At 37.4% G+C, this 12652-nt stretch overlaps 1 pseudogene; it reads right to left on the bottom strand.

Annotated features, from left to right (window-relative positions):
• Nucleotides 1-1336: 1336 nt before the first annotated feature.
• LOC134259615 (uncharacterized) lies at nt 1337-2448 on the bottom strand (annotated as a pseudogene).
• Nucleotides 2449-12652: the final 10204 nt, after the last annotated feature.

The following is a 12652-nucleotide window of genomic DNA, read 5'->3' as shown; positions in this document are numbered from 1 at the left end:
ATAAGCACTATTGAGATATAACTGGGATATAAATTTTCACTGGGACATTGTGTGCAGCAACGGACACTCTGATGTATGTATTTTAGATTCTTGCTAAGTTTGTACTTTATGTTTCATATACTTATTATTACGGATGTCAACGAGTACCCGGTTAACCGGGTACTCGATCGAACGTCCGAGTATCGAATACTAGAATCTGTACTCGGTTACTCGGATGTATATTTTTGAATATTTCTAAGTTTATTTATTAATGCATTAAACAATCTGTTTTAAAACGTAAAATGTTCATAGCACTTGTACATACAGTAATTAGGGTTTCCTACGCCTCTAATTGACCGTTATCGGCTGTGGCAGTGTTTATACAGTAATTATCGTGACCAAACACCTGCTACCTCGCTTTTCTCACCTTTGGCTGTCTTCTACCCTATTTTTGGTTTGCTTTAATTATTTGTTTTCCCTGAACATCGTTTAAAGTCTATTATGTTTGAATAAATAAGATAATTTTGTCAATTCTCCGAGAAGCCGCAAAATCTCGGGAAAAGAGAGAAATGATATTACACGTGCCATTGTTGATATGGTTGTGTTTGATTACACGTCAAAACAAATGGCTGAAGGCAAAGGCTTTTTAAAAAAAATGATATCCATCGTTGCACCAAACTTCAAAATACCGTCCCGTAAAACTATATAAAATCTAGGATCGAAAAAGTGTAGGAAAATCGTAAATCCGCCCTGTTAGGAGAACTTGGTCAAGTTCAAGTTGATACTGTACGTAGCTCTGACGACTGAAACTTGTACGTCAAAAGCAACAAAGAGTTACTTTACATGTACAATTACGGAGCAGTTTAATGTTTTTAAAACAAAAACACTGCGAACCACTTATGATTTTATTTCTTGTGTTTAACTTTTTCTAAATAAATAAATTGAACTTAAAAAAATGTTATATTAAATTTCGTTGGGCACGAAGTGCTCAACATTGTTTCAATAGAAATACATTTACGGGTAAACCTCCTTTCAGAGCACGTGGTTTTATTTCTGTAAGAGTTTAGAATGTTTTACAGTAATTAATTTACTTGTTCATATTTAGTTAATGTTTACCGAGTACCCGGGTACTCGATCGGAAAAACGTCCGAGTAATCGAATATTAAAAATTGACCGATTTGACATCACTACTTATTATATATTACTGTAAATAAATTATTGCTAAGTTTAAATTGTGTTATTGATCTTTGCTGGCATTTAGGGTTATTCTGACCCATAACATTATATCATTCATTATCTACGGATTCTTGTTCGATACTAACCGATCATGACAAGGAATACACACACATATCTGTGGTGAGCATTTGTTTGTATTCAATTTCTATTTTCAGTCAATAAGAAATCCAGTTTTATATTGTAATAGTTCTGCAATTCCTTGATATATGTAGCAAAATCTTCATCAGAGCAAGAATCCAGATTAACTTCCGCCAGTTCCTTAATTGTGAGTGCGCCCTTAACGGCTCCTTCGTTACTGAGGTACCTATTAATTAAATAATATATTGTTTTTTTCCTGTTATCAAATTTGCTAGTAACGGTACCCCAACCATCCATTTTAGGAATCTTTTCTTCCGAAAGAGTTGATTTGACAAATTGAACGACTCTGTACCAGAACTTTATCCACAGCAGAGCAAACTTTTGATATCGACCGCCAATTAAAGAAAGGCCTGGCCATCCCCACTTAAAGCATGGTAATTCTAAGACGTGGCCCCAACGTTCATGTCTCTTGCAAAGAAACACGGCATTCGAATTCTGTGAAAACACGATGACATATAGTCTAAATCACTGTTTATACAGGCAATGTCCAGGCGAGAATGACTGCATTTATCATCTCCATAAACATGAAATGAGAAAGCTGTTTTCAAAACATATGAAGATAAATTCATACACTTTCCGGACAAGTTAATTTCTGAGAAGTGCTTTTAACATTTTGTAACAGTACTTATGGTGTTCATCCATGTTTTTCATTAGTTCAAGCTCCATTCGTGCGAAGGAGATGAACCAGCAGGATGGGTGTGGGGAGTGATCGACGTGACAAGATTTGGTAATGATATGGCAGCCATGCTTTAAAAGTAGATCCTGAAATTCAGAAGGAAATCCCGGCAGATCACTAACAGCCGTAGGATTGGGATGTTCCAATGCCATCATCAAATCAACGCCAATTTGTGTTTTCTCATGATCAACTTTAGCCAAAGCTTCGCTATTTTTGTAATATATCATTTCTGGCACACATACTTTAACATATACAAGAAGGAGTTTTTCTTTCTCAATTTTTGTTGGCTTTAAGGTCCCTTCAAGTATTTCTGCATGAAAAGTGTTGGATTCCGTAACTTCAGAAATAGTATTCCAGAAACTAAAAATCAAATCTTTTGGATTTCTGAAGTAATTCTCATACGCATTGTGATGTTTCATTATAAACGATACACATGTATGGTTGGAGCTTTTTTTTTTGGTCTGTTTCCAGTTGGAGTTTGGTGTACCAGTTAGAACATTCCTTTAGAATATTAATTCTATTAGGTTCTGAAAATATCTTCAAAATTACCATAAAGTCAAATTCATCAAAATTTCCCATTTTTGTTCCTTCATAGTTACTTCCTAATGAAATAATGTCTGATATTTGAAAGACAGGATTTTTCTCTCCGACTTTCTGGACTATAAGTTCCAGCATTTGTCTGATACAAGGCTCTATTGTCAGTTTTTCAGCTTCGTCCATGGAGATGACACAGCGCTGTCTGTAGACGTAACGAAGAAATGTGCGCTGTCTGTTGTCATGGGATTCTATAAAAGAGGAAACACCTTTGAAGACTCCTTCACGTAAAAAAATTTAATTTAATAATGAAAGTTTCATTTTTAAACAATATCTTTAACAAGTCTTCCTAATCCTCATATACGAAATGTTTTTTTTTTCTTATCCTATCACACTTGTGATTAATATTGATATCTTTTCTTATTTTTAAAAAAAAAACATGATTGAAATTATGCAAATAAAATTTCCTAATCATGACATGGAGCGAGTTTCTCCCTCCATGGCACCCGATGAACCTCTGATGTTTTAGAAGCCTGTGTTTGCTCAGCTTCCATTTTGTTACAGAGTGTATGTTTCATGGACTTTTGAGCTTGAATAGTGTTCTTTATTTCCATATATTTCATGCATCTATTAGCTGTGAATTTTTAATAAATTTTTATGGTCTATCTTCTAATTCACATGAATTCAAGTTGATCTTTTATACAGTCGATACAGGTAATTACGGGATTTTAAAGGATTGGTTTTTCAACAAATAAAATTTAATTCGAAGTTGGCGATATAAATCCAGGATGTACATTGAAACAGTCGCTCTTATGATACAAAATGGTAGTTATCTCTCATTTTCTCCGATCTGCACACGTTTTTTTTTTCCTTTTGGCGTGCATAAATTCTTTAAATTATATCATTAGCTAATTATATACATGTACAGATCCATACACATTGCTTTTTGCATACATTTAGGTCACATTCTCTTGTTAAAAAAAAAAGAAGATAGCATTATCGAACTTCTACGGAAGCCCATTTAGGATCTATCGAAAAGTATTTTTGAATCCGATATAACGAATTGTCGAATTTATTATAACGAATTTAATTCGTTATAACAATTTCTTTGAATTAGTTATAATGAATTTAATCTTTAATAACAAATTTGCTGATTTTGTTATAACGAATGCAAAAATTTGTTAAGCCAAATTAATCTTGTTTAAACGAATTCAGTAATTTGTCATAACGAATTAAATTCGTTAAAATGATTTCGACAAATCGTTATATCGAATCCATATATATTTTTCTATAGTCCCTGATTATTAAATTTGATTAAACGAATTTGATTCGTTATAACAAACTTTGGAATTTGTCTAAACGAATTTAATTTGTTATAACAAACATTAGTATTTCTTATACACGAATTAAATTTGTTATAACAAATTTTTGAATTCGTTTTAAGGAATTTAATTTGTTAAAACAAATTAATGAATTCGTTATAATGAATTCAACAAATTTGTAATAACAGATTAAAATCGTCATAACAAATTCAAAGAAATTGTTATAACAAATTAAATTCGTTATATCAAATTAGACAATTCGTTATATCAAATTTCAAAAATATTTTTATAGCTCCTAAATGGGCTTCCGTAAACTTCAGTACGACGACATAACTCTTAGATTTATTACGTATCTCATGTTAAGGGTACTTGTCGTTATTAAGACTACATCGATGTGTCGTCTTTCAAAGACTAAACTCTGTATATTGAATGAAGTAGCTGATGAATGTAGCCATTTGATATAACTAGGTAAGGCAGTTCCATGGGCAGAAGGATAAAACGTACGCTGAACTAGGACCTGGGGTCCCCCGCAAATAGTTCGTCATTTTGCGTAGTAATAAAACATTCTAGGAACTCTCCAGGCATTAAAGGCACAAAAGTAAATTCATCGATATCATCAATACGGAGACCTCAGGTCACCTTATATATTAATTGAATTTTATATGATAGACAATTTTCTTTGTCTTACTCCAAAATAATCATATTTATAACTTTATAAAGATCAACTTTCTAATATATATATATTAGCGGAAACGTGAAAATAATAAAGGGTGACCAGAGGTAACCTAATATTTTACATCAATAGAGGGACCAAAGATCACCTTGCATTGTACATCAGTAGGGGGACCAGAGGCCACCTTATATCTAACATCATTAGGGAGACCAGTTGTCACCTTATTTTGTACATCATCAGAGGGATCATAGGTCACCTTACATTTTAAATCAATAGGGGTCCAAAGGTAATCTTTTATTGCACATAATAGGGGGACCTGGGGATACCTTATATCGTACATCATTTGGGGGACCAGAGGTCCCCCTATAATGTACATCAGTAGGGGGACTACAGGTAACCTAATATTGTACTGTACATAAGTAGAGGGACCAGAGGACACCTTATATTGTACATCAGTAGGGAGACCAGAGGGCACCTTATACTGTAATGTGCATCAGTGGGGGGGGGGGGGGGGGAGAGGACACCTTATACTATACATCAGTAGGGGGACCAGTGGACACCTTATATTGTACACCAATACGGGGACCAGAGGTCACCCGATATTTTACATTAGTACGGGGACTATTGGTCACCTAATATTGTTTTGTACATCAGTAGAGAGACCAGAGGTCACCTTATATTGTACATCAGTAGTAAAACCAGAAGTCATCGTATATTGTACATCAGCAGAAGGACCAGAGGTCACTTTATATTGTACGGGGACTAGTGGTCACATAATATTGTACTGTACATCTGTAGCGGGACCAGAGGACACCTTAAATTTTACATAAGTATAAGGACCAGAGATCATCTTATATTGTACATAAGCAGAAGGACCTGAGGTCCTCTCTTGTATATCAGTAGGGGGACCAGAGGACACCTTATATTGTACATCAGTGGGGGGAAAAGGGGTCACCATTTCAGTAGGGGGACCAGAGGACATCTTATTTTGTACATCATTACGAGGACCAGAGGTCACCCGATATTTTACATTAATACGGGGGCTAGTGGTCACCTTATATTGTACTGTACATCAGTAGAGGGGCCAGAGGTCACCTTATATTGTACACCAATAAGGGAACCAGAGGACACCTTATATTGTACATTAGAAGGGGACCAGAGGACATCTTATAGTGTACATCAGTAGGGGGACCTGAGGCCATTTTTTTATTGTATATCAGCAGGGGGACCAGAGTCACCTTTAACTGAACATCAGAAGGGGACCAGAGGTCACCTTATATTGCACATCAGTAAGTAGATCAAAGGACACTTTATATTGTACATCAGCAGGGGGACAAGGGGTCACCTTATATTGTGAATCAGTAGGACCAGAGGCCACCTTATATTGTACACCAGTAGGGGGACCAGAGGTCACCTCATATTGTACATCAGTAGGGGACCAGTAAGGGGACCCGAGGTCAACTTATACTGGGGTATTATACATCAGTAGGAGGACTAATGGAGTTTTATGAAGAGACTTACTTTTACATTAGACAGCTGACTTTTACATTTTAAGTAATGGAGTAAGTCATTGTTTAAATTGTAAAAGTCAGTAGTCGATTGTAAAAGTAAGTCTCTTCATAAAACTCCAGTGGTCACCTCATATTGTACATCAGAAGGGGGACCAGATGTCACCTTGTATTGTCACCTTGTATTGTACATCAGTAAGGGGATCAGAGGCCACTTTATATTGCACATCAGTAGGGGGACCAAAGGTCACCGTATATTGTACATCAGGAGGGGGACTAGAGGTCACCTCATATTGTACATCAGTTAAGGGGGAACGGAGGACACCTGATATTGTACATCGGTAGGTCACCTTATACAATGGTCGTTTAATAATGTCTTCGGTGCTCCGAAAGAAACAAAAGTCGCTTTTCAATAATTTAGTTATAATGATTTAACCTAAAATTATCTTTTCATTAAAACACACGCACGTAAGTAACATTTTTATCCAATTTCTGATTCATTTTCAATTGTTTTTCGAAATCATTTTCTGGTATGAACCTTTGTATACTGGATTATTGCAGATCCTATGATTTCCTGGACTTGTTTCTTCCTTCTGAAAGGCGTTTTCTCAAGTTTGGCAAATGGAACAAGTCAAAAGGCGAAAGATCTGGCGAATATTGTTAACGTGAATGAACATTAACTTTTCTTTATCCCCAAGACTCCTTTACTCTTCAGGGCTTTCGGGTTTGGACGCTGTCATGGAAAAAATCTTATGTTGTGGATTCCTTATTCTCATTAACCTTTTGATTTTTTGCCAAAAATTGCTCTCTAGATTCCTCCAGAAATTAAACTGCATCCCCGAATACGAATTTGAACAATAAGACCACTAATATTTAAGAAAATTGCCTATAAATCTATCCTTGTGCTCTTGCAATTCTCTGCTCTTCTTAGACCTTTGCTTTTTTTGTCAAGTACATCTTATTGTAAATTTGTTTTGAGGGTTTTAAGCAATAGATCCAAGTTTCATTATCTGTTTGAAATTCAAATAAACGTGGATAACTACAATTACTGATATTTTTAATAAGTGTTCATATATTCTTATATGCAGTCGTTTTCACTAATTTTTTTAAGGGTTACTTTTGAGTAATAAGCCTTTTTTTCTGTCAAACGTTTTTAAAACAGTTTGAACTACTCCCGAAATGATGTGTATTTTGAAAGAGGGCGTATAAGGCGTGTACAATCCCCCGCTCTGAGACAAAATGTTTTTCAATTTTCAAAATCCACAAAAAAGCTATAAACCCCTTCTAAAATCGTGTTCTCAGTAATGTCATCTTCAAAATATTTTATTATTTTATTTTTCTGAACGACTTATCATTTGATCATATTTATTTCAAAGTTGACAGTTAAGCATATTTAGTGGAAAATGGGTTTAATAGAACTATAAAAAAACGAATTTTGAACATGAATGGGTCAAGTCTCCATTCTTCGTGAACGCTTAAATGATGGATATGTTACAAACCCGTCCATTTAAATCACACTGAAAGACGTCAATAGTGCATATACTTCGTAGCGTACCGGTAGTGGTTAAAGCGGTTGGTCTTGGACTAAACCTGAGCTATGAAGAGAGTTCGAATCATACATAAGCTATTTCTTTTTCTTTTCATTTATTTATTTATTTTTTTTTTTTCAAATGTCATAAAAACATGAATAAAAAAAAATTATTCATAAATTATTAAAACAATGAAATAAAGAATTTGATATGTAAAAGATGATATAAACCATAAAATTTTGAAAAAATACTACTTTTCGAATTGAGAAATATCTTTTTTCAGAGCGCGGAATTGTCCTTGCCTTGTACGCCTCCATTCTTTGCTATGTGTCGTATAGTCAATCATACTCCATCAGTGATTATTTGTTGAAATTTGGCAAACAGTACATTATTTGTTTAATTTTTGTTTGCAAGTACGGTATTCATTTTTGATGCCCATTATATACATTTTATCAGTGAAGTCCACCTGCTCAATTGTCTATAAAACAAACATTGATTGCAGTAAATTTTTTACATATTTCATTGAGTATTTCTTTGGGATTCTTAACAAATTTTACAGCAGCTTTAATGGACGGTTTAATTTTACTTTAGTTTACTGATTCTTTACAATTCATTTTTAATGCAGTGTCTCGAATACCCTTGTTTTCCAGCTTCTCACAATTAAACTATGTGATGAAAAGTAGTCACATCAATTGTTATAAATTCAAGCTTAGTACATGTGTATTGTATGTCATACAGTTCAGGACATTATTTATTGAACAGCCCTCGTAATTTGTACATCAGTAGGGGGACAAGAGGTCACATTATATTGTACATCATTAAAAACTTATGATAACACTATTTTGAACGACAATGAAGAAACCGGAAGACACTTTATATTTTACATCAATAAGAAGACCAGAGGTCATCTTATGATATTATATTGTAAGTCAACAGGGAGACCAGAAGACACCTAATATTTTACATAAATATAGAGTGACCTAAGGTCCTCATAATGATCTACAACATAGGGTGACCTCTGACCCCCTATTGATGTATAAGGTGACCTCCGTTTCCACTTATGATGTACAATATAATCTGACGTCTGCTTTTGTACAGTATAAGGTGACCTATGGTCCCCTTTCTGTTGTACAATATAAAGATGACCATAAGTCTCCATGATGAAATAACATATAAGGTGACCTTTGGTCAACTTATTGTTGTACAATATTAGTTTACTTCTGGTCCACCCAGTAACGAACGTTAAAACTGAACTGAAGGCTCTGTCTCCCTACTGATGTACAATAAAAGGTGACCTCTGGTCCCCCTACTGTTATCTCCTACTGATGTACAATATAAGGTGTTCCTTTCGTCAGCCTAATGTTGTACAATATAAGGTAACCTCTGCCCCCTACTGTTGTACTATACAAGGTGACCCGTGGTCCCCCTACTTTTGTTAAATATAAGGTGACCCCTGGTCCCCCAACTGATGTTCCCTACTTTTGTACAATATAAGGTGACCTCTGTTCCCCCTACTGATGTACATAAAAGGTGTCCTATGGTCCCACTACTGATGTACAATATAAGGTGACCCCTAGTCCCCCTACTCATGTACAATATAAGATGTCCCAAGGTCTCCCTACTGGTGTACAATAAAAGATGTCCCCTGGTTCAACAACTGATGTACAATATAAGGTGTCCTCTGGTCCCCCTACTGATGTACAATATAAGGTGTCCTCTGGTCCCCCTACTGATGTACAATATAAGGTGCCCTCTGGTCCCCCTACTGATGTACATAATAAGGTGTCCTCTAGTCCCCCTACTAATGTACAATATAAGGTGACCCCTAGTCCCCCTACCAATGTACGATATATGGTGTCCTCTGGTCCCCCTACTGATATACAATATAAGGTTACCTCTGGTCCCCCTATTGATATACAATATAAGGTGACCTCTAGTCACCCTACTGATGTCCCCTACTATAAGGTGCCCTCTGGTCCCATTATTGATCTAAAGTATTATATTAGATGGTCCTCTGGTCCCCCTACTGATGTACAATATAAAGTGTCCTCTGGTCCCCCTACTGATGAACATTATAAGGTGTCATCTAGTCCCCCTACTGATGTACAATATAAGGTGACCCCTAGTCCCCCTACCAATGAACGATATATGGTGTCCTCTGGTCCCCCTACTGATGTACAATATAAGGTTACCTCTGGTCCCCCTATTGATATACAATATAAGGTGACCTCTAGTCCCCCTACTGATGTACAATATAAGGTGTCCTCTGGTCCCCCTATTGATATAAAGTGTAATATTAGGTGTCCTCTGGTCCCCCTGATGATGCACAATATAAGGTGTCCTCTGGTCCCCCAACTGAAGAACAATATAAGGTGCCCTCTTGTTCCACTACTGATGTACATTATAAGGTGTTCTCTAGTCCCCCTACTGATGTACATTATAAGGTGACCTCTGGTCCCCCTACTGATGAACAATACAGGGTTACCTTTGGTCCCCCTATTGATGTAAAGTGTAATATTAAGTGTCCTCAGGTCCCTTACTGATGTTCAATATAAGTGGCCACAGGTCCCCTACTGATGTACAATAAAAGGTGACCTCTCGTCCCCTTAGTGGGCTACTGAAGTCCCCTACTAATTTTAAATATAAGGTGTCCTCTGGGTCCCCTACTGATGTCCCCCTACTGATGTACAATTTAAGGTTACCCCTAGTCCCCATACCGATGTACGATATATGGTGTCCTCTGGCCCCCCTACTGATGTACAATATAAGGTTACCTCTGGTCCCCTATTGATATACAATATAAGGTGACCTCTAGTCCCCCTACTGATGTCCCCTACTAATGTACAATATAAGGTGTCCTCTGGTCCCCCTATTCATCTAAAGTGTAATATAAGGTGTGTTCTGGTCCCCCTACTGCTGTACAATATAAGATGACCTCTGCTCCCCCTACTGATGTACAATATAAGATGACCTCTGCTCCCCCTATTGATGTAAAGTGTAATATTAAGTGTCCTCTGGTTCCCTACTGATGTTCAATATAAGATGACCACAGGTCCCCCTACTGATATTAAATATAAGGTTGCCTCTGGTCCCCCAAATGATGTACAATATAAAGTGACTCTTGATCCCCCTATTGATGTACAATTTAAGGTGACCTCTGGTCCCCCTACTGCTGTACAATATAAGGTGACCTTTGGCCCCCTTCTTATGTACAATATAAGGTGGCCTATGCTCCCCCTTCTGATGTCCCCTACTGATGTACAAAATAAGGTTCTAGTCCCCCTACTATAGCTAATGTACAATATAAGGTTGACTCGAGTCCCCCAACTGATGTACAATATAAGGTTACTCCTGGTCCCCCTAATGATGTACAACAGTATAAGGTGACCTCTGGTCCCCCTACATATGTAGAATTAAAGGTGACCTCTGCTCTAGTACTACTGATGTCCACTACTGATGTACAGTATAAGGTGACCTCTGGTCCCCCTACTGATGTAAAATAAAAGGTGACTCCTGGTCCCCCTGCTGATGTACAATATAAGATTGCCTCTGGTCCCCCAACTGATGTATATTATAAGGTGACTCCTGGTCCCCCTACTGATATACAATATAAGGTTATCTCTAGTCCCCCAACTGAGGTACAGTATAAGGTGACCTCTGGTCCCCCTACAAATGTAGAATGAAAGGTAACTTCTGCTCTCGTACTGATGTCCACTACTGATGTACAGTATAAGGTGACCTCTGGACCCCTACTGATGTGCAATATAAGGTGACTCCTGGTCCCCCTACTGATGTACAATATAAGGTTGCCTCTGGTCCCCCAACTGATGAACAATATAAGGTTTCTCCTGGTCCCCCTACTGGTATACAATATAAGGTTACCTCTAGTCCCCCAACAGATGTACAGTATAAGGTGACCTCTGGTCCCCCTACATATGTAGAATTAAAGGTGATCTCTGCTCTCCTACTGATGTCCACTACTGATGTACAGTATAAGGTGACCTCTGGTCCCCCTACTGATGTACAATTTAAGGTGACCTCTGGTCCCCCTACTACAGCTGATGTACAATATAAGGTGACCTCTGGTACCCCAAATGATGTACAATATAAAGTGACTCCTGGTCCCCCTATTGATGTACAATTTATGGTGACCTCTTGTCCCCCTACTGATGTACAATATAAGGTGACCTCTGGTCCCCCTACTTTAGCTAATGTACAATATAAGGTTGCCTCTGGTCCCCCAACTGATGTGCAATATAAGGTGATTCCTGGTCACCCTATTGATGTAGGATATAAGTGACCTCTGGTCCCACTAATGATGTACAACATAAGCCGTTCTCTGGTCCCCTTACTGTTGTCCCCTACTGATGTACAATATAAGGTGACCTCTGGTCCCCCTACATATGTAGAATTAAAGGTCACCTCTGCTCCCCATACTGATGTACAGTACAAGGTGACCTCTGGTCCCCCTACTGATGTACAATTTAAGGTGACCTCTGGTCCCCGAAATGATGTACAATATAAAGTGACTCCTGGTCCCCCTATTGATGTACAATTTAAGGTGACCTCTGGTCCCCCTACTGCTGTACAATATAAGGTGACCTCTGGTCCCACTTCTTATGTACAATATAAGGTGACCTCTGCTCTCCTACTGATGTCCCCTACTGATGTACAGTATAAGGTGACCTCTGGTCCCCCTACTGATGTACAATTTAAGATGACCTCTGGTCCCCCTATATATGTAGAATTAAAGGCCCCCCTTTCTGTTGTCCCCTACTTATGGACAATATAAGGTGTCTTCTGGTCCCCCTGCATATGTAGAATGTAGAATAACCTGTAGTCCCCCTACTGATGTACAGTATAAGGTGCCCTCTAGTCCCCCTACTGATGTAGAGTATAATTTGACCTCTGGTCCCCCTACTGATGTACCCTTCTGATGTACAGTAAAAGGTGACTTCTGGTCAACCTAATGATGTATTATATAAGGTGACACACTGGTCCTCTTACTGATGTACAATATTAAGTGTCCTCTGGTCCTCCTACTGATGTACATTAAG

This window comes from Saccostrea cucullata, unplaced genomic scaffold, assembly GCF_032062105.1.
Source record: "Saccostrea cucullata isolate Sc308-1 unplaced genomic scaffold, CSIRO_AGI_Scuc_v1 ctg12838, whole genome shotgun sequence".
In the NCBI taxonomy this organism is placed as follows: Eukaryota; Metazoa; Mollusca; class Bivalvia; order Ostreida; family Ostreidae; genus Saccostrea; species Saccostrea cuccullata.
This window is presented reverse-complemented; position numbering and strand designations above follow the sequence as displayed.